This window comes from Lissotriton vulgaris, chromosome 8, assembly GCF_964263255.1.
Source record: "Lissotriton vulgaris chromosome 8, aLisVul1.2, whole genome shotgun sequence".
NCBI classification, from domain to species: domain Eukaryota; kingdom Metazoa; phylum Chordata; class Amphibia; order Caudata; family Salamandridae; genus Lissotriton; species Lissotriton vulgaris.
Genome location: NC_141696.1, coordinates 1,105,973,241 through 1,105,997,362, shown reverse-complemented (window position 1 = coordinate 1,105,997,362; position 24,122 = coordinate 1,105,973,241).

The window sequence follows — 24,122 nt, the reverse complement described above, 5'->3', positions numbered from 1 at the left end:
TCAGTACTCACCTTTTAACATAATTAGAAAGTAGTATTTCCTCATGTAAGTCGAAAATACAACAACAGGTATAGAACACTGGTACTGTCAGGAACAGTAAGCCCAGAAACTCTTGCAGAATACTTGCACAGGAACAGATGACGCTAGTTCCCAGCTCCCCCTCCAGGATCCTCCAGAGACAAAACTTTTTTATCTAATCTCTAAAAAAAAAACACGGGAGAAGGCGGATGGGAAATAATAATAAAGAGGAAGAGACTGGCTCGTGACCTCTGGATTTCCTCCTTGGCACATTCTCTCTAGCTGTCTTGTTTTATTCACAGACAATCCCTTGACATGGATACATAATGGAAACTAACAAAGAACAATTATTTAATAACCTACCCTACTATATCTCTATTCCTTATCTGTAATTTAGTCTAACGCTACTAATTACCTACCCCTTGGTCTTTCGAACTAGCCTCTTATTTATTTATTTAGGCGATTTATTAAGCGCTCAATTACCCGTGGGTGTCTCGGCGCTGAGTGAGAGAACTGGTCCATGAGGAGTTATTGCGTGAACAGCCAGGATTTTATCTGCTTGCGGAAAGAGAGAAGAGATGTGGAGGCTTTGATGTAATGTGGAAGACTGTTCCATAGTTTAGAAGTGGTAACTATGAAGGATCTGTCTCCCCAGGACACTTTCTTAGTCCTGGGAACCTGCATGAGTCCAGCGGTTGAGGATCTTAGGGATCTGGCAGGTTTGTAAGGACAGAAGGAATCTTTCAAATACGCTGGACCTTGACCATGAATTGCTTTATAGGCAATACAGAGGGCCTTGAACTTAGTTCTCTTCTTTACAGGCAGCCAGTGAAGCTCTCGGAGTGTCCCAGAAATAGAGGCATACTTAGGACATCCCGTAATCAATCTGGCCGCCGCATTTTGCACCAGTTGTAATTTCTTTAGAACACCTTCTTGAGCATTGACTAGCAGACCATTACAATAGTCAATGCGGGCTATGATGAGTGCGCTGATCAGCGTTTTTGTCATATTCATTGGAAGATAAGGTAGGAGTTTTTTTTATCATTCTCAAGGTATAGAATGAGGAGGATACTACCGCGTTGACGTGGTGGATGAAGGTGAGTTTGGTGTCCAGTATAACTCCGAGATTTCTTGCCTTGGTCACAGGGGAAGGGGGGGGGGGGGTCCCAGGGCATCAGGCCACCATGTGGGAGACCAAGCAGGGGAGAGATTGCCAAACAGCATCACCTCCGTTTTATCGGAGTTTAATTTCAGGCAGTTTCTTGCCATCCAATTACTTATTGCCAGCATTCCCAGATTAAAGTTGGCGGCCACTTCATCTCCGTTTTTGTTTATGGCTAGGACAATCTGGGTGTCGTCGGCGTAGGATGTAACTGCCAGGTGATGGATTTTTATGGTCCTCGCTAAGTCTGACAACATAGATGTTGAATAATGTGGGACTTAGCGAGGACCCCTGGGGAACACCACAAGGAAGAGTGAAGGAAGGTGAGTTGAAGTTGCCGAAGGCAACGGATTGAACTCGATCGGTGAGGAATGAGGCAATGAGTTCTTTCGCTGCACCCGTGATGCCTGCCGTTTCGACACGGTCGATCAAGGTGGAGTGATCGACCGTGTCGAAGGCCGCAGACAGGTCCAGCAGAATGTGCACTGCTGATCCTCCACTATCCAGAGACTTCCTGATTTCCTCTGTGGCTTTAATAAGCGCAGTTTCCGTCCCGTGTCCCTTCCGGAAGCCAAATTGTGTTTCGTCCAGGCAGTTGTTTTGATCTATAAAATCTGAAATTTGTGTATTCATTATTTTTTCTTTTTTTTCTCTCCTCTAGTGTTTATCTGCAACCTTGTAGCTTGCCGTTCTTTATTTTTCTTACTGCTGAGAACCTATAATTACATAACATTCATTAACCTAGGGCTCTCAGTTAATTGTAAAATTTTTATATTATTAATTTCCTTGTGTTCTTCAACCAACCTTTCTTTATGCAGTTGCTTGTTATCTATTCTGTCAATCCTTGAATATCTTGTGTTTTTCACTAATGTTCCTTCTTAATTCTAAATGCGGACACAATAACTAAGGTAAGTTTAACTGGGAACCTTCTTTAACGCTCTCAGAAATATTTGTGCTTTCTCTTTAGGAATATCTATGGAGCAATTGAAAACGGGTCTGAACTCGGGAACGTCTTAGGTGAAGTGCGCACTCGTTAGGGACAGTTACTTGTACTAACCTTAAGCATAATAAATAATAATAAAATTATATATTATAAAATTACCATATGTGAAAAACACAAAAAAAATACAGTTACAATATATCTTTTACAACACAAAATAATTTGTAAAGTATTACATTTACCTTTTTTTTGCTGTTCTCAGAATGTATTGAATTTCACTAGAAACAGTGAGTTCATTAGTACTCATCACATAACAGCGGGCAAAAGAAAGACAATCAATAAGATTATCTTTAAAAAAAAACATTCAACATTCTAAATAAGAATCTAACAAATAGAAATAAAACATATCTTAAATGTTTTTTCTAAGAGCAATTTCTTACGAAATTATATGACACATCTCAAACAATCAAAAAATAACAAAGCATTATGATTAATTTTCATACACTGTAAATAATGTTACTTACAAATATATGCTGACAAAATATACAAGAAAAACTCGTTATTGGTTTCACATACTTTTCCGCACGGCCAAGTAGTATGTGTCAAATTCATACTTTGGAAATTGTTCAATAGTAATCCTGAGCATCTGCCTCCCAGTCTTCGGTTCCAAAACCACCAACATCATTTGCTCCGTCCCCCAGTGCTCATCCCTCAACCCGACGCTATTCAACATCTACACGGCCACCCTCACACAAGTAGCCCACCATCACAACATCAACATCTCCTATGCCAACAACACCCAGCTCATCCTCTTCCTCACCAAGAAGCCACATACCACCAAAAGCAACCTCCACGACAAAATGATGGATGTCACCAAATACATAAAGAGCAGCTCTCTAAACATGAACTCGCACAAAATGAAGGTACTCATCCTCAGATCCACTCCCGCAGCCTCGGACGACTCCTGCTAGCTGACAACACTGTGGACAGTACCAACACCTACAACCATGTCCACAACCTAGGATTTATCCTCAACTCCTCCTTCTCCATGTGTAAGCAAGTCTACAGTCTTAGTTTCTGGCCCTATTAGGTTTCCTTCTCTCTGTCTTTTATTTACTTTCCCTGTTGTGTTATGAGATTAGTGTGCAATTCAAAGCGTCGGGACACTCTTTCGAGTAGCCGCACGCTATATGAAACCCCGGTATAACATAACATAACATAACACTGTCTCCTCGTACTGCTGTAACACCCCCCACATGCTCTGCAACATTTACAAGTGGATCCTAACCAAAAGAAGAAGGACAGTGACACAGGCCCTCATCAGCATCAGACTACACTGTGGCAAAACACTCTACACAGGAATTCCAGCCAAACACCTACAACAACTACAACAAATCCAAAAGACCTCCACCTGAGTGATCATCAATGTCCCCTGCTGCAGCCACATCACCCACCACCTAAAACAGCTACACTGCCTCAATATCAACAAGAGGATCACATTCAAGCTCCTCACCCTCACTTACAAAATACTTCACAACACCAGACTAATCTACCTTAACAGCAGTAATCCTGAAAGGCCAAATTTTGATCTTAAAATTTTGGCTTTAAAAATATTAGGTTAGAATTTGGTAACTCTTAGGCAAACGTTGCTTAAAAACTAATTGACTATCATTACAATGTATCCAACCTTTCAGATATTTTAAATAAACAGTGTAATGTCCAGATGTTGTAAAAGGTCCATCATGAGAAATAATTGCAACAGCTACAAAAGTTCCTCCTGATATTGAAACTTGACCAGCTACAAAAATTGTAATTAAAGTTTCCAATTTTTTCCCATTTGCTCTACAACGTTGCAGCATTAAAATTACATACTGCCCTTATCTTTCTTTCTATAAATAATGTTGATGACATTTCTGATTTACATTGGCTACACGCCATGTTTTGACTTGCTCCTCTAATTAGATTGTTAAAAGACACTAATTCACAGTCAGGTAAAGTCAATTATATGAATCTTTCAGTGTCTATGTTAGTGCTACAAGTAAACAAACAATTTTACACAGTCATGTTGCCATTGATAAGAAAGGCCAAAAAGATTTTCAATATCTATACCTTCATCTTCCAATACAACAAGCATAAACATTACAAATTCCTGACAATCTTGCTGAATATTCTGCGTAAATTGAGTAGAACCAGAACATATGTCCAAAACATTTCAAATATCAGAAACACTTTGTATTTTACTTTTATCACTACTACATTTCTCATAAACAGAATACAACAATGAACAGAATCTTTCGTCCCGATTTTCAACAATTTGCTGTTGCAAACTTTCAAGAAGAAAAACAAAATTAAGAACTACACTAGCATAGCAGTTGACACCACAACTATTTTCAAACCGATAACCAACATTCTCTTCAACACTGTCCTTTTTCTTTTTGATTGCAGGCGCAACTTCATCTTGTTTTTTTTTCTTTCTCTACATTTTCACTACAGATATTCTCAAATCTTCTTTTTCTACCTACCACATGCTTTTCAAATGCTGGATATTGACCTAAATTAGGTGCATATTCTCTTCTTAACCTATTATACTTTTTCACACAATTTACATCTGCACTAACCTTTGTCTCATCAAAATCAATCAAGTACAATCCAGATAAAGTTCTGACTCGAGACAAAGCAACATATACCATACCCTCTTTAAACACGGTACTTCCAATATTCACTAAAGCACTATCTACACTACTGTTTTCTACGTACATACAAATCTTTTACAAGCAAAAACCGAGATGAACAATGACTAAATTGTTGTACTTCAGCAATTTCATCAAATTTGATTTTCAGAAATTCAATGCCATCTCTATTTACATAATTAACAAAATCAACAATTTTACCCATTGCTTCACTTACTAAACCTTTTTCCACATTCAAATTACATCGTAAAATGACCCTACAGTTTACACATGCATACAAATTCTTTTCTAAACCAGCAGTTTTACTTATCGATTTCTCTAAAGAATCCAATTTCCTCTTCAACTTTTCACTCAAAATAATAGTGATTCCTTCATGTTCTATTTTATCAATAGCTTCCAATTTTATAATTTCTTCATTTTCCAACTTTAACATTTCTTCATTGAATATAGAACATTCACGTAGTGTTGGCATTAAGCAGATTACAGATTTGTTTTCTGCAATTCTCATGTATATTTTCTCTGGGACAATATTTTCATTTGGAAACAAATTGAAAATTAATCATCTCTGTAAAGCTTGTTTCCCATGTCCAGTCATTTTTTCAATTCTTATATCTTGAAGAATAGTTCCATAATCAGCATAATTTGCCTGTCGCATATTTGTAATAAGTTACTTATACTCAAAATATGACCAAATGTTTACATTTCCAAAGCTCCCCAAAGACTTTCTGGTATCTTCATGCGCCAGTGTTTTAAACACTGGTCGTCCTTTTACAGGAGTAAGTTGTAGAAGATCTCCAAAAACTATGATGTGTTTTCCTCCGAATAATACATCATAATATGTTTTAAGAATTTGCTGCATTCTTAAATGCAAAAAAGCAAACATTAAGTTTGATACCATGCTTACCTCATCAATAATGAGAAGTTTCATTTTCCTCAAGACTCTTGAAACTTCACAACAAGCTTCTCCAGATAGTCTGTGGTATTCTAATTTGTTTTCATGCTCTACTGGTAGCATTAATAAACTATTCCTTTAATATTGTGGGCTGCTAATCCAGTTGGAGCAGTGACAACACAAGACAAATGTGTCTCAGTTGTTTTCTGTAGAAAACTTCTTATTACTTTAATTAAAAAACATTTGCCTGTTCCAGCTTGTCCACTCACATACATTCGGATAGGTTCAAATGATGAGCAAGAGCACTCTTTCTTCTCATGAAGTAATCCATGGTCAATATGTTCTCTCACTTGCTCATATATTTCTTTCTGCTCAAGATTTAGTTGTTCTTCCAAGTTTCCTAAGTTTGTTACATCTTCTTGAGCTTGATACATTGCTGTTTCCACCTCTTCTATAGCAGTTGAAGCTTCATTTTGAACAATTGGTTCTCCTAGTGCAGGGGTCTCCAAACCGGTCCTGGAGGGCCAGATCCATGCCAGATTTTTAAAATTACTACATGTCATTTCCAATCTTTATTTCGACCATTCGGTCATAAAAGATACACATAATACATAAAATCACATGAAACTTGTCATCACAAATAAAACATCAGTACATGAATTAAAAAGCTCAGACATAGCAGCAATTTTAAGAGAAATGGAGCATTTCTAGATCCTACCCAGCATTTTTTAAAAAGCGATTACGCGTGCACCACACATTTGTAAAGAATTTGGAAAGTGCAAAAACAGTTGGGCCGGAAACATCGGATTTTAAAATCCTATACATAGGTGCATATTCCCTGCCACCCAAATTCTTAATCAAAGGAAGGAGCCAGTATTTTCTGGCTGCCTTGTAGGCTGGGCAGAAAAAGATCACGTGCAAATCATTTTCTTCTTTATCATCACAAAGAGGGCAGTGCTTAGTAGAGGGGACCGGTGACCAGGAGCTTGTGAAGGACCGAAAGGGCAATGAACCATATCTCCATTGGAGGAACAGCTTCCTAGCAAGTGTGGGATATATAGGGTCCAGTGCCCTCTCAAATCTATAGAGATCCTTGTTTTGGAGGAACACAGATGATAAGGACCCCTCTATCTGAGTGGCTTGGGCCCTTGCCCTTTTGTGTTCATAATACAAGTTCGCCAGGGATCTCTTGGAGATACTAGGTGCTGCATTTGCCGGCTCGGTCCACAGTTCATGAAGTCCCAGATCAGTGCAGATGGCTTGGATGTTTTTGACCCAGGGAATGCTAAGCGCCTTGGGATGATTTAGTAATTCGACCAGTTCTGCCCTATAGTCGGCCAGATCATTGCTGTTCCATAGCCTTCGCCAAAAGGCAATGGGTCTCAAGCTTATCTCATCAGCGAGTGGTCTTAGGCCTAGATCAAGCCTCAGGGGGAGGAGTGGAGTGCTGGGGGGAAGTGCGGCTATCTGTCTTATAAACTTATTTTCTGTTATTGACAGGTTCCGGCATGGCGTGTGGCCCCACAGTTCAGCCCCATACATAATTGCCCCCCTTGCCTGGGCCTTGTATATCTGGATTAAAGCCCCCAATGGGCGATAGGTCGAACCGGTCATCATCCGGGCAATACCCCCTGTAGTTTGTATTAATTTGAGGTTTGCCCTACTCTGATGGGATCCCCAGGTCATGGTTTCGTTGAGTGTCACTCCCAGATATTCGAAGGTGGCTACTCTCTCCAGCCGCACGGCTCCCAATTGTGGATTCGGGCGCTGTTTCGGGCTGGGGTTCAAAACCATGAATTTGGTTTTTGTGGCGTTGATTTCTAGCCCTCTATCCTGACAGAAAGCCACAAAGGAATCAAGTATCCTTTGTATGCCCATGGGTGTTTTAGATAGCAACAGAGTGTCGTCCGCAAACATAATTGCGGGCACCCTGCTGCCATTTAGTTTGGGGGCGTCAGTGTAGTCGGTGGCGTTGAGGTGGGCGATTACCCCGTTGACGAAGAGGCAGAACAGGGTTGGCGCCAGCACACAGCCCTGTCTTACCCCTCTGCCAACGGGGAATCTCTCAGTCAATTCCCCCGCCCTCCCACACCTCACACGGGCATAGTTATTGTGGTGCAGCCTCTGCAGGATCAGTAGGATTTCTGGGGGCACGCCCATCTCTGCTAGGACACTCCAGAGTTTCCCCCTAGGCACCAGGTCGAAGGCGGCCCGAAAGTCCACAAAAATTGTGTACAGACTGCCGCCCTCGAACTTCGCTATCTTCCAGTAGATCAAATTTAGTCTAAAAACCTGGTCCACTGTGGATACCCCCTTCCTAAATCCTGCCTGATAGGGACTAAGGGCACCCACCTCCTCCATCCAATCCTGAAGCCTGTTCAGCAGAACCCTGCCGAACAGCTTCTGTGCTACGTCTATCAGACTAATCGGTCTGTAATTGGCCGGGAGGAGGGGCGATCCCTTTTTGAAAATAGGGACCACCTCAGCCCCCAGCCAAGTAGTAGGGATTTCCATACCACTGAGGACACTGTTAAAAAGAGCCGCAAGGTAAGGCGCCCAGACGGTGGGCTCCTGTTTAAACAAGTCCCCAGGAAGCCCATCCAGTCCCGGCGCCTTCCCCGAGGCCAGACCTGAGATGGCAGCAGTAACCTCACCCAATGTTATTGGATCCCCTCTAAGACCCGTCCTCTCCTTTTCAATGGGAGCAGAGAGTTCTCCCGGCTCGGAGCTATACAGGGACTGGAAATGGGCCTGCCACACTCCAGGGGCTATATTAGGCTCTAATGCCGAGTGTAAACTCCCTGATCCCCCATTCACGGTCCTCCAGAACAGGCGTTGGTCTTGGATCGCTAGTGCCTTGGTGAGTTCTTCCCACTTGGTCTCCTCCCATTCTACTTTAGCCTGAACAAGAAGCTTCTTATAGGCTTGCCTGCTATATTTAAGACGTTCCCCTCCTATGCCTTCCTTAAGTACTCCAAGGAGTTCCGTTTTGGCCCGCCTACATGCTGTATTATACCACTGATTTTTGCCTTGGCACCTCTCCCTAGGCTTCCGCGCGCTACAAGTGAAATGGGGTGCCGCAACTTTTATGAGTTCCTCATGAGCTTCAAACAATCTGCTCTGTGAATCTCTGTTGTTTTCCTCTATGTCAAGGCTCCCCGTGATTTCCAAGATGGGAGTAATCTCCGGGTAAAGCAGAGGGAGTTTATCCTTATTTGTAACCACATGCTCCCACCTGATTCTTCTCCTGCTATTATCCAGGAGAAGCGTGGGGTTGTTCCCTTCCTCATGAGACACTGGCGCTTGGGGGCCTGGGTGAACAAGGTCAAGCTCAAGGGCGTTATGGTCACTGTCGGTCCTGTCCATCACCCTAAAGTCCTGTATTGCCGGCCACCTCACTATTTGGACCAAAACGTAGTCCAAATGAGATTCTCTCCCCCGTCTATTGTAGGTATTTTTGCTAGGTATGTCGGATTTCATTCGCCCATTACAGGCTCTGAGTCCGAACCTTAGCGTGAGGGCAGTAATTTGGAGTGCTAAAGGGGTCCAGGCTTCCGGGGGTGGGGCTTCCACCAGTGGTACTGCCCACCTGGCCTCTTCTTCCGATGAGAAACCCTCAAGAAGGCCGGGGAGTGGCTCAAAGTGAGAATTAAAATCCCCACCCACCACATAGTATGAATCAGTCGACAGTTCAGATAAAAAATTCGAAAGTTCATCAATGGTTGGTGATTCCTTTGCCAGTCCCGTCGGCCTGGAGTAGATATTGATCAGTAGAAGTTTGGCTTTATTTGGCCATGTTAGTAAGACCAAAAGGATATCATCAGAGTTTAGTGGCTTCCGTATGGCCTCACAGCCCAAATGAGCAGCGATCCATGTCGTAAGCCCCCCTGATGGGCGGCCTTTGCCTTCCCACCTTGCTGGGATGAAGAATGATGAATAGCCTTGATGACCGTAATCCTCTCTGGCCCAGGTTTCTTGGAACATACATATGTCGCCAGTCTCTATGTAGTTTACCCAGTCCGGCTCTTCCAACTTATTGGCCAATCCCGCGATGTTCCAGCAGATTAGCTTTAGATGGTCAGGAGTGGCGGGTGCCGTGCCTTCAGTGTTAGAGAGAATATTTCCAGGCCCCACTTCTATTACAGTGCCTGGGGCTAAAGCAGCAGGAGATGGCACAGAAAGTCTAAGCGCACCATTGTCCACAAAGAGAAGGACCCTATCTGTCCCCTCATCTCCGGCTACACTGTCGGTGATTAGATGCAAAGATTCGCCTTTGCCATGGTCAGGGGCCACTGTGTTTTTCAATGGGCCAGGGGTTATGCCAGGAACCACATTGGGCAGTTCGAGGGGTCCACAGGGACCATTATCCCTGGTCAATGGCTTATAAACAGTGAGTCAGTCAACCCCATCCAAGCCACTCAAGCAGTTGAATCGATTAAAGTGGCAGAAGGGTGTATCCGGCGGTTGGAACTGTGGGCGTTGTGCATAGCCTTTGTGTCTACGACTGTGTTCCACCCTTGTCCAATCATCGTACAGTGGGGCCTGATGCCTACGAGTGGGAGGGAAGAAAAAAGAAACTGGGAGGGTCTGTATAGTAGAGTCCAGAGATCTATTTACTCCTCCACAGATGTGCAGAACAGTGCCCGGGTCTTTAAAAGTTACTAGAATGCAGTCCCCTATTATGGTTTTTCTGGTCTTCCCTACCCATGGGACCCTTCTCACCATAATAATCTCATTGTTAAAATGGGATGGTAGGGGCCGGTTCCAGTTGAGCCATTTGATGACCTTTTTCTTAAGGGATTGATAATCCTCGTTTTCCCCTGCTCTAAGGTGTGGGGCACCCGCTAGAACCACTGTTAAACTATTGGATTCTGGCGGGAGGTCTGGCCTCCGTGGTCTGGGGATTGACCGGGGTGGGGAATGTGGAGAGGCGTTAACCTCTACTTGTTCTATTCCAGTAGTCTCCGTGTGAGATCTGTGAGAGGCATGGTCTACTGGTTGTGTGGGTCTGTTGCTTTGGTTGTTATGCTGTGCCTGGAGTGGAATGGCCATAAGAGGTTGCAAAGGGGCGGGAGTTGGCGGATTCCGGGGGGGGGGGCTTTATTGGCAATTGTAACAGCTTCAGTTTTTGAAGGGTCCCCACCCAAGGGATAAGTTCCCACTAGCTTTGTTTTCTTGCTTACTAAGGTGTTCAAAGTGGTAAGGGATGTTTCTAATAAAGTGAGCCTAATCTCAACTTTTTTCAAACTATCGCTAATGGGCTGCAGGAGGGAGCGGAATAGAAATTCGATACTCCCTAGAGCAGTAGGAGGAAGGATTAAGTTTGATATGTTGGCCTCTGGTTCTTTGGTGGTAACAACTATGGTGGGGCTTAGAGGCTTAGGAGGTGGAATGGTGGGCACTATCTCAATAGCCTTCCCCAGTAGGAGGCTGTTAGTATGTTTCTTGCCAAAGTCAAGATGTGATATTTTAGTTTTCCCCCGTCCCCCGGCTGCCTTGCGTGCACGTTTGCTAGGTGGGGGCCTATGCAACTCTACCACTGCATTTGGTTTTGACTTGGTTTTCTTCGCTATCTGCATAGGGGGCATTTGGGTTACCAGATTCACAGGGGTGGGAGATGGCTCTTGGGGGGCTAACTCTGCATTATTTCCGGGTGCTCTCCCTAGGGTAGGTGACATTTCCCTTAGCAGGAGGGGGAAGTCCTCGAGTGTCGGGTTATTTGAGCTGCTAGGGGTCGTGCCTTCCTGTTGGGAGCTTGGGTAGGGGATAATATCATTAAATGGTCTGTTTTTCATGGATTCAATGGAGCGTCTACGCTCCGCCCTACGTTTCTCTAGTGAGCTTTCCTTTCCCACATCTCCTTTAGCAGTTTTAAAATAATTGTCCAAAGTCCCTGCGCTAGAGGCCCCGTCCCTTGATGGGGTTTCTGTTGATGGTGGCGAGGGCATGAGTTACTTATATTGGAGAGTGGGATCAATGGAGTAGGCCCGGCCCGGCCTCCTGCGGCCCCTGACGGCCACAGACGGTCCCGCTCTTGTCCCGGGCTTCTCCCGGCACCCTCCCGCGCGCTCCCGCGCTGCTGATCACTCAACTGGATATATACTAGCGGTGGAGGAATGGGAGGGACCTGCGATGAGAGTAGCTCTACTATAGGCTGTACGGCAGTCCCAGTGGAATATGAGGCAGGTGGGGCTGGGCGGGGCGGTCAGGGAGAGCGGGCCAGCTGGAATCGGCCTGGGCAACCCGGGACTCCTGGGAAACTGAGTCCGGGTTGCTGCTCGCAGCCCTGTCACTCACTCGCCGCCCAGCACGAACTGTAGCCTCGGTAAGTGCTCTGCAGCGACGCGGGACCCGCGAAGCGGGTTCCGCTAGGTGTAGGAGGATTGTCCGTGGCAGCAAGCGTCAAAGTGGCGTCCTTTCGAGTCCCAGAGCAAATGGGAGTTCCAGTGGAATATGAGGCAGGTGGGGCTGGGCGGGGCGGTCAGGGAGAGCGGGCCAGCTGGAATCGGCCTGGGCAACCCGGGACTCCTGGGAAACTGAGTCCGGGTTGCTGCTCGCAGCCCTGTCACTCACTCGCCGCCCAGCATGAACTGTAGCCTCGGTAAGTGCTCTCCAGCGACGCGGGACCCGCGAAGCGGGTTCCGCTTGGTGTAGGAGGATTGTCCGTGGCAGCAAGCGTCAAAGTGGCGTCCTTTCGAGTGTATCTCAATGGGGATATCCAAAAAATCTGGAATGGATCCGGCCCTCCAGGATCGGTTTGGAGACCCCTTTCCTAGTGGGTCCTGACTCAACGGAGCAGAAGTTTGGCTCTCTTGAGAACTGTCTCTAGCAATCTCAGCTGCAATTGTAGCATCTTGCTCAATTTCGTCATTCAACATTTTCACATAATTAGCAAAAACAGGACATTCTATAGTATCTTTAGTTGCATTGAAGGAATCTTCATAGCCCACGAAATCTCCAAGTAATTCCAATTCTGAACACCATGGCTTGAAAAGTTGCAAAAGAGCTAAATAGTAAAATTCCCTTTTGTCAGGTGTTTCACAACTCAGTCTACGGTGATTAATCAAATGTCCTTTTCTTTGTTTCAGCAGACATTCTTCGGAACCAATCACAGCATATATACCATTAGTGATGTTTTCTGCAATATTCCGTTTATAAATATAGTTTTGCAGCACTTCATAGACACGAACGTTCTCAAGATGATGACTTCTGTTTGGATAATATGTATCCAGCATATATGTTTTCACAATATCTCTACTTTCTGGCTCTTTTTCAGCTAAATATTCAATTTCTTGTACAAATTTAAGAACTCGGTTTTGTGTTGCTGCAAGATTCAGACTCACCCAAATGATTCTTCTAGATTTGGAGTATGGACTTGCAGATGATAAGCGATCAGAGCATTCATACGCTTCAATTTTTCTATGAGATAACATCTTCAAACTGTAAGTACATCATTTCTTACTTAGACTCTTCTCGTGGGAAATCTCTTCCCACATTTCCTTCAATTCCGTCTTTTCTGATTTTGTTATGTATGATGTTACATAACGAGCAACAGCAATGGAATTGTCTGCAACATATTGAATATCCATATTAGCATTCCACATGGACCAAATGACTGGGTTATAGTCATTTATGTATTTTGACTCTTCATTTCTTCTTAAGTTGTAGGTATTTTTTGGAGACTTTCTTGTGATAGTATGTCGCAAAGATGACATAAAACTGTTCACTCTTCCTTTCGATTTTACTGGACTTGGAAAACCAAAACTGCAGTTGGTGTAGAATTTGTCCTTAGATTTGTACTTTCGACGACGACAGTATCTCCCACAACTATGGCTTTGGAATCGTAAGACTTGTTGTCTTAAGTCCTTATCTTGTGTACTCTTGAGTATATCACATGTAGCATATTCTTCAATAAAAGACAGCACAGTATCATCTGAGTCTGTTCCAAATTTGGGAGCATCTTTGATCCATATTAGCATGTGTATGTGAGGAGCACCTCTTGCTTGATACTCCTTTCTCCAAAAGAAGTCCAAAACCTCTCCAAGAGGAGGATTTTCTTTATTGGCGATAAAAGAAAAAATAGCTTCAGATCTATGATTGAAATACTTGCATACATTAACTGTATCCAAAGAGCACAATTCTCCAGGTGTCTTGTATTTAATATTTGGTATATTTGGCTTTGCCTCTCAAAGAAATTGAAGTAAATCATCCCAAGCATATTCAGCACAGCTTAGAGTAAGGAACCATGTAGGAGTTCCTAAGTTCCTTAGCATACATTTCAGTTCTCCATGACGACGGTACCAATACTTATTAGTACCGCGCTGACATGCCATGAGATTAATCAGCTGAGATTCCAAAACATTATCTTTCTGCAGTACTTTATCCATAAATTCCTTTGCCAAAGCATTTTGCAGATCTACACCTGTTTTTATATAGTGTTTACTGCAAAAGAAAGTCCAGACAAATCACTCTCAAACAAAAGATGAAACAAATACGGAATACATTGTCGAAATCTTGGATCTTCTGCATATAATCTTGATGTCCGGTATTCAAATGCAGGAACCTGCACAGTTCAGTCATCATATCGTCCTACTTTTCCTGTGGGAAATAACTGAGGGAAACAACGAGCTTCCAAGCTTTTTTCCCATACACTAATTGGACTTCCTTTTGCTTCTTTCATTTGGAATAACTCTATAGTATTCCCCATCACTTCTTTAGAATGCAGTGGATGAACACTGTAATGTTTGTAGATTTCTTTAGTTCTGGACACATCCACTTTTTCAATTTGTCCAGATGGCAAGTCACTATCTTCTTCTACAGTTATTTCTTCTTCTCTCCCATACACATTTCTGTAATATTGATTATTTTTTACCAGATACAACGTTGCCTTTTTCTCTTTCGTAACATCCACTAATTCTTGCTAGATTTTCTTACTCTTAGTGGGAACGCCATTAACAAGAATAACTAAAGGTTCATCCTCTACATTTTCTACACAAACGGCCACATGCATCAACCTATTTAGGAAGTGCAAACGGTGCGAATCTGTAAATTCGGCCGTTTGCGATTCCTAAATAGGTTTTTGGGATGCATCAAACATTTTTGGAAACATCGCTATTTTTAGCGAATTCCAAAAATGCGATTGCTTTAAAGGAATCGCAAATTTGCGATTCCTTAAAAGCAATGCATGATTACTTTTAAAATTGCGAATTCGCAATTAGGGGGTGCAAATTACCACGAGGGTGAACCTCGTGGTAATTTGCGAAAATGTAATAAAATGCTCAAAATTGCATTTTAAAACACTGTCATGTTACAGACACACATGTCCTTAGGAAATGTGTGTGTGAAACATGCACTTCAAAATACAATCTCAGGGGTGCAGGGGGGGTCCTTTGGACCCCCCCCCCCCTGCACCCATGGAATGCATTAACATTTTGCGAATCGCTAATTGAAATTCGCAAAATGTCAATGCCTTCCCATTGATTCCTAAGGGCCTTTTGGCCCATAGGAATCAATGGGAATTGCGAAATCGCAAATTAGAATTCTCATATTATTTGCTATTTGCTATTTGGTAAAAATTGCGATTTTTACCGAATCGCAAATATTATGCGATTTAAATCATGCATCCCATTTTTCGATTCCTTATTAGCGATTCCCTAAAAATCGCAAATAAGGAATCGCAAAACCGGACTTTGATGCATGTGGCCGCAATTGTTTTAATATTTTTCTTTAAATCTAGAGGCAAATATACAACTCTTCCCTTTAATCCTCTCTGTAAATCAGAAGGAGGCCATTTTCCTGTCTTAGGCTCCATACGAACAATAGCCTGAAATGGATGCACACATTGAATAAGAATAGACTCATACGTATTTAAATTCATCAGTTCAGAAGGAATATTTGCCAACTCAAGATTATTCTGCACAGCTCTAGCAGGCATTTTGTTCTTGTCTAATTTGTTATAACAATATTTACAAAAACGCTGATCAGAACCCAAATTAAAACAATTCTCAACCAACAAATAAGTTGCAAAATCCTTCCACTTTATTATTTTTCTTTTCACTTTTTAAATACAAATCAACAGACCTGGGCTGATTTTTATGAGTTCGTCGACAACAGACACAACAATAAATTTGGCCTTTCACCTGAAATCACCTTAAACTTTGTAATTTCTAGCTCAAAACTACAATGTTGTACATTCTCTTCTACATTTCCTTCTATTAATATCAAAATAACAAACCTCAATTTCATCACAAATGTTCCTTACATTTGATACAGATCCATGCAAAAGAGCACTGGTCAACTTTTTTAACAGTAGAGCTGGACTTTTAGCACAATACAATCTTCGGACTAATTTCCTCATTTCAGAATGATGTACTGCAAACATCCTGAAATGGTGAAAAAAACTTCGACATACTTTTTTAGAAACACAAGCCAGAGAATGACCTTGCAAACCAGTATTTTCTCTCACTCTGCAAAGGTCTAGTACTTGCAACATCTTAATCTTTTGTTTAACACTTTTCTTAGTATAGTTACGTAAGAAATTGTGTAAAAAATCAATAGATTCTTGCCGTACACTACAAATACTACTACAGTTTCAAGTGTACACTGGAGCTTTAGGACGTCTCCCTAAAACTTCATCAGCTAACACCTCTTCTGCATTTCTAGGAACAATTTTATCTTTCTCAATAGGACAACCATTTCTAAAATCATAAGCACCACCACTACTGTCAACTGCATGCAACAAATCATTACTTTCTTCATTAAAAAAAGGCTCAGAACTTGAGCTATGTTTCCATTCACCCAAAAACCTGACAAAAATTACTTCTGTTAATTACTCTTCTCCACTTACTTTTGGCCTTCATTAAATGGATTGGCATATCTAGTGATCGAACTCTATTGATTACTAAAATAAATATTTTTGTTTTCAATTCGAAAGCTTTCTCAACTACATTTTCTATACCTTTCTTCTTCTTATAAAATACTGTTTTTTTTCACATCCCTTAATTTCTTTAATTAAATTTAACACAACTCTATTATAAAACATTTTTCCTAATTTCCATAAATTGTTTTTTCCTCCTTTTACTATACACTATTTTTTTCTGCAGTTGACTTTCCATGATTGTTCTCTTTATTCTTCTTTTTCTTTTTCGTTGCAGATACACTAATACCATTTTTCACTTTGTGCACACTACTCATAGGGGCCCATTAGGATGTCGGGCGGTGGCACCACCGCAGTGGTGGCGGGGCATAAAAACAGCTTTTTCCGCCCACGAGCAGCGGTACTCACGTCCGCCCCATTAGGATAGCAAAACATAGGTCATTTCCCGTCCGCCGTGGAGCGCCGCGCACCGCCATCAAAGTGCGCCTGCAACAGCGGCAGTGTGAACCAATCGAGACTCACAGCCGTGCGGAATGATGTCCGCCCGCTCCACAAATTAGGATGGCCCAAACAAGCAGACGCACCGCAGCGGAGACACAACCCAACCGAGCAGACGGAAACTCGACAGCGGAGCAAGATAGCTGAGACCGGGTCATGAACGCCATGGACCTAGCCCTCCATATGCATACGGTGATGTACCTCCTACAACACTACCTTCAGATGGGCCGCCGTGGACGCCACCGCACGTACGTAACTACACAAATACAACATACAGGCCGACACAGGGTCCAGTCACCACACAGACACCCTGCTGGGGGTCATAACACATCAACAAGGGCACCCACATATGACCCACCTGACAACAAGGCATCCCTCAGCATCCGGGACACACATCGACCGCCAACCAACAGCAAAGTCTCGCTCCGGGTCAAGTCACCGCCGCGGTCAACACATGCGCACAAAACAGAAGGCAGGGCCACTCCAAGGCATGGGCAGGGCACAAACACCAGCGGGACACACCACCCCAAACCACACAGCAACACACACCCTCAAGTCACAGGCAAGGTGCCCACCCTGTGCAACCCCATGTACACCAACAAGCAATAAGCACTGCAGCAATCAAGCACAATACACACCCTGCAACAAACAACACACAGCCAGGGAGACAGCCACTGCAGGAGTGGCTGACAAGGAACACACAACACCAGTGCCACACACACTGAAGGCCCACAATCCTTGCCAGCAAATACACACACAAACAAACACACTCCCTGGGTGTATCCACAAACACAACACACACACAGGGATGCCTCAACAGATGCCTGCTCAAGAACAACACACAAACACTACAGCAACACATATTAAACCCCAACAGAAACAGACATACCCTGTCAGTCAAACTGGGGAAACGCAATGGGAGCACAGACACAACAGGAGTTCACAATATCATCACTCAGGAACAAAACACACACACCATGACACATATCACACAAGAAGTGCAACAGGACAAACCCACACTGCCACATCAAACCAACCACAGATGCACATGAAACACTAATCAACAAACACCACAGGACATAATGGGATGCACATCAGGCAATGCCAAGGCCACATACACACAGCACTGCATGCACAACAAGCAGTGTGTGCATAACTAGCACAACAGCCACACACAGACATGATTGACAAAACCTCATCACACACACCACAAACCAGCACAGCGCAAATACAACAGCACACACAGGAAGTGAGGCAATACCACAGCCAACACACACACATCCAACATAACAACTACACATGCACCACTCTGGGATACAAGAGCCAAGCCATCTCCACCAGAGAACTGGGCAGCACACACAGCTGAAGTGCACATGACCACCACAAAATGACTAATAGCACAAGGACAGCACACATACACCATTGTGGCAATGTCCAGAGGGGAAAAACACTCATGGCCCAAGAACTGCACCACAAAGCACAAGCTCACAAGTGAAGTGATGGGGAGGCACACACACATGGAAACCAAGGGGACAGCTGACATCAAAGTGAAATACCTGGCATGTCAGTAGCAGACATGTAAGGGGTGTACCACACACAAATAGAGGGAGGGAAGACCCACAATGGCCAGGCACAAGTGGCACACATACTATGCCATACAGGAGGACAAAAGCCACCATGTGCCTGCAATGCATGATAAACACAAACACAATGCCAGTGTGGAGCAGCAGGGCCACACAGTCTACACAAACACACCCAAGACACATTAAGGATCAAACAAACACAACACTGATGTGCAATTCACACACTTTTCACACGTCTAACTTACCAACACAACAAGGAGGAGTCACACACAACAGGATGGAAACACCAACACACAGCACAGTGCACAAAACACAAGTGCATATACACAGGGCAAGACAAAACAAACAACTGTCACACAACTCCTGGGTGACACATGTGTGTCTCTCACAGTCCAGGGGCACACACACATCCACTACAAAAGTACACCTTTTACACTGCACACCTCTGCTACACCCAAGACCATGCATCTCATGTAGGCCATGGTACCAGGACTAAGGGCCAACACAAGATGACCATACACATACTCTGCTGGGCACACATAAAGGAATCCACAAACATACATCATTACACATCCCAGCCTGCTTCTAAACCTTTGCACAGCATCACACCCTGTGCTAGCTGTGTCCCCAACCTTCCAAGTGAACAGTGTAGCCAACAATAGCAAATCACCAAGAAGAATACTGCATGACAGGTAAAATAGCCATCACAGATTACACTATTATCAGGTTCATAATGGACAGAAGACCCTGTCACCCCTGTCTAAAAATCTGATGTGTGCAAAGAGCTTTGCAATGTGGAAGTGATACATAGAGCATGGGGCACAGCCAATCAAATGCCAACACCAAAAGAACTTTAAACAGCAAGGACTCTGACAAACCACACAACAGGAGTAACTGTATTTATTCACATATTGCACAGCTGTAGCAGTAGAACAATTGTAGACAACAGCAAGGCACACAATGATGATCATATGCAAGATACCATGCACAGGTTAAATACAAACAGGAAGGCCAGTGTCCATAGCACAAGGGGAGGAGCCCATCACAACAGAGAAACAGGGCCAGTGTCTATAGCACAGGGGAGAGCCCAACACATCAGAGCAACAGGGCCAGTGTCCATGGCACAGGTGAGACAGAAAGTACATGAAAGGCTGCACAGGGGAGAGTACAGCACAGCAGAGCAACAGGGCCAGTGTCCATAGCACAGGGGAGAGTACAGCACAGCAGAGCAACAGGGCCAGTGTCCATAGCACAGGGGAGAGCCCAACACAGCAGAGCAACAGTGCCAGTGTCCATAGCACAGGGGAGAGCCCAACACAGCATCGCAACAGAGCCAGTGTTCATGGCACAGGTGAGACATCAAGTACACGAGAGGCTGCACAGGGGAGAGTACAGCACAGCTGAGCAACAGGGCCAGTGTCCATAGCACAGGGGAGAGCCCAACACAGCAGAGCAACAGGGCCAGCAACACACCCAGGTTGTAAACAATGGTCAGGAGTAGCACACCTGTATGAGGCACAGGCGTATGAGGGGGATGTCAACTCACTCCTGGCTGTCATGTGAACTTGGACCTGGCTGTGTGTGGTGACAGAGCCCCAGGTGATGTGGGGCTAACAGTGGCATGGCAAGCTGGAGAGCTGTGTGGACCAGGTGGCATAGTGGCACATGGAGGTGGAGTCATGCAGACCTCTGACATAGTGTGGGTTGGAGAGGTTTGAGGGGTGCCCTTCCACTTCTTGGGAATATGAAATGGCTTCCCTGGCATGGGGTTGATGGGAAGTGGTGATGACACAACAGGCACACACACCAACTGTCCCACATCAGGTGCAGACACTGGCACTACCTCTGGTGATGTGCTGGATCCTGCGGAACGCTTGGTCTGTCTACGCCTCTGGACCACCTTCCCCTCTTTGCCAGGTGTACCCCCTACATGCCCTTCTTTTCCTTTTTGCCAGGGGGTGTCTCTACATTCCCCTCATCCACCTGCTTCAATGGTCTTGGAATTGGGGTTGATGTGGTGGGTGGATGTGTCCCTGTGCTCTTCCTAGGTGTATCCCTGATATGCCACACCTTCTCATTGGGAACAGAAACTGCATGGGTAGGTCTGTGTGTTTTTTCAATGACAGGAGAGTCTTTTGCTGGTGATGCCTCTGCGGCATCTGAGACTGATGTCTGCCTCATTGCTCTTTTGGCCTTGCTCTTCCCTGACTGGCTCTTGTCTGTGCATTCTGGGGTGGCCCTGCTCTTCAGTGGGGATGGTGTCTGTGGGCGGGTGTGCTTAGGTTGTGTCTGTTGTGTGCTTCTTGTGCTGTATCGCTTTGGTGACGCTGGCGAACCGTGGTTACTGTCATCTGATGTGGCCACTGACTGGGGGGGACAAAGGCACCTGAGCTGCAATGGGAGCATGTGCCTGTTGAAGGGCAGACGTCACTGTGAATGACAACGCCTGGACTGTACGGTGTACCCCACCAACGTCAGAGTGTATGCCCTCCATGTATGCAACCACCTGGCCTAATTTCTTATCATGGTCACTGAAGGCATTGAGCAGGGCAGTCTGGCCCACACAAAGCTGGCGCAGGAGCTCTACACACTCTGCACTGAGGGCAGCAGGGGGGACAGGTGCAGGGGCAGCGGTGCCAGGTATGAATGTGACTTGTCCCCTCTTAGTGACACGGATAAGGGCAGCACCAAAGGAAGTGGATGGGAGGCTGGGCACTGGCCACTGGGTGGTAGATGATGATGCAGACTCCCCATCCCCTGTGCCTGCCAACATGTGCTACTCTGTGTCTCAGCCACGGATTCCTCCTGCATACCTCGGACCCCCTCAGATGCACTGGTGGGCTCTGTGTCACTGGCCTCCACTGCAGCTGTTGTTCTACTCTCGCCACCACTGGTTTCTGGCTCATGTTCCTCCGTGGTCTCTTGCGAATCTGCATGAGAGAGAGATACAGGGTTGTGTAAGTGTCTTCATCCGGTCACACAAATTCAAATCAATGCAGTACAGGAGAGGCCCAAATCTACATGGTAACTGCCACACCCTGCAATCACTGAGCAGCAACACACAACATAGACCACAACAGTGCCTGTAATACAGAATATATGCCATGAGTGAGCCATGTTGATGCCACACAGCACTACGCCATGCCCGTAGATGGAGTGCACCACACACACAACTTTCCCTGCCCTCACCTATGGACTTGATGTGGGTACAACACTTCTTACCACTGACAGACCATCAGGGAACAGGAGGGGACAACACACACACCTATAATGACATTACAGTCCACAATGCCAAGTAGGCCATAGCAAGCACCATATGGTAAACTGGGGCACATTGTTTTCAGATGTGTGGGCCTCAACAATGATGGTGTATGCAAAGTAGGTATTAATGAAGTCACACTCAGAAAGTGGACACTGCTGTCCACCCCATAATAGATTCCCCACACTATCCCAATGATGAATGACAATGTGGAGTCTAACACATTTGGCAATGTGAAAGTACAGCAGGGAGGATCAGCTTATTAAGGCCAGGGTGGCCCAATGCCTCAAACAAGCACACATCCCAGCAGCCACTCACATGACACAGCACAGCACAGCAATACACGCACATCACATGGGTCCCCGCTGCCACAGGCCCTGTACACATGCATCCATTCCCAGCAAAAGGCACCCTCCCCAGATACTCACCCCCCCTGCCTTGCTGGCGATGCTCCTTCAGACGTGCATCCAGGTCTGGATGAGTCACTGCCAGGATGCGGCCCATCAGTGGAGTCATGCTGCACCGTGCCAACGCCCTGTGCATGGTAGCATCCCCAAGGTCATCTCTGCCACTTGCTTTGCCAGCCGGCTGATGTCGTCCCACCTTTTGTTACATTGGGTGCATCGTCTGTTCAATACCCCACAGGGCTCGCACCTTTGCTGCAATGGCCCTCCACATGGCCTTACACTGGTGTACCTTGAGCTGCAGGTATGAGAGAAAAGAAGGGTAAATGAACAGTTACACAGTGTCAGGTACCAACATCTATCAGTACAGTAGCAAGACATCGGCTCAGGACCAATTGTAACCTCCCTCCCTCCAAAACTGGGGCACCCCTCACAGGGGTACTCTGCATGACCCAAACAGATGTGATTGCATGCACACATTGGGGTGTTGAGGGTCCATGACAATATCACAAATGCAGGATGCATCAGCACAATATGCATCGACAGAAATGTGTAAGTGTGCAATTATACAGGACACAGATGGGCCATATCTACTATTCACTGTGAAGGTGTGGAAACTTAATACGGTTTGGTGAACATTATCTGCGCCATCTTCCCTTTTGCCCCGATGCCACACTCTTCGTCGCACACGCCCACCACATTAGCTGCCTTGACCAGAACCACCCTCTGCACACCCCTGACCCCCAGCACGGCTCTCCACCTACACAAGCACCCCCACGCACTGATCACTCCCGCTTTCACATGCCTTGCGCGTAAGCGGCAGTCATTTCGAGCACCATGGCCCCTCTGCCCCTCGCTGATAGCCAGCGCGTCTCTCTCTCTCTCTCTCTCTCTCTCTCTCTCTCTCTCTCTCTCTCTCTTTCTCTCTCTCTCTCTCTCTCTCTCTCTCTTAACCTCACAGGCATCCCCCGCACGCTGACAACCCCCTCGCTCTCACATGCCTTGGGTCATAAACCCCTCTTCAGCGCAGATCTGCCTCAGAATCCCATCCTGTTCCCAGCGCGACACCTCCCTTCATTCCTTTCATAGTCTCAGGCCCTTTGATGCAAACCTCCCTTTTCCTGTGTGCCCGTCTGTCTTCCTTGTTCCCAAGCCACCACCTGGCCCTGTGGATACTGTTTATTACCCCGTACAGTAGGAAGCCTCCCCTCCCCATCAAAAGACCCTCGAGCCGATCAAAGCCCCCACCCTACGAGATCCGATCAAACTCCACACATTCCGTGAATCGGCGGAATGTCCTGCTGCGCGATAATCATCACCTGTTGTGACCGGGGTGGGGAATTCAACTGTAAATGTATGTGGGAACGGGCCTGAAGGGGAGATTCCGAGGATGTTCTTTCACATATCAAAGTGTTGCAAGAATGTGTTACGTGCAATAAAGATCATAAACCTGAGTATAAGAGGCCAGGCCTCAGAGATGCGGGTAGAGCACCTCGTGACGATACTTGCTGTCTGAATTGATGTGTTCTCCTCCGGAGAGAATAAACCCTCGTTTCCTGCCTTTCAGTCTCCAGCGCCTGCTTCTTCATTGATTAAATATTGGTGGGTCATAGAGGCGACACCGCCGGGCAACACAAAAGGGTCTTTGGTCACTGGTTGTCTACGACCCCTTTTACAATTGGCGTCCCAAGCGTGGGGCCCATCAGCGACTCGTGGATCCAGTGGGAGAGGTCCTGACGACAGAGTGAACGACTGCAACGATCGGAAGGTACCCTGTCCGATAGACCCTCGTCTGACAGC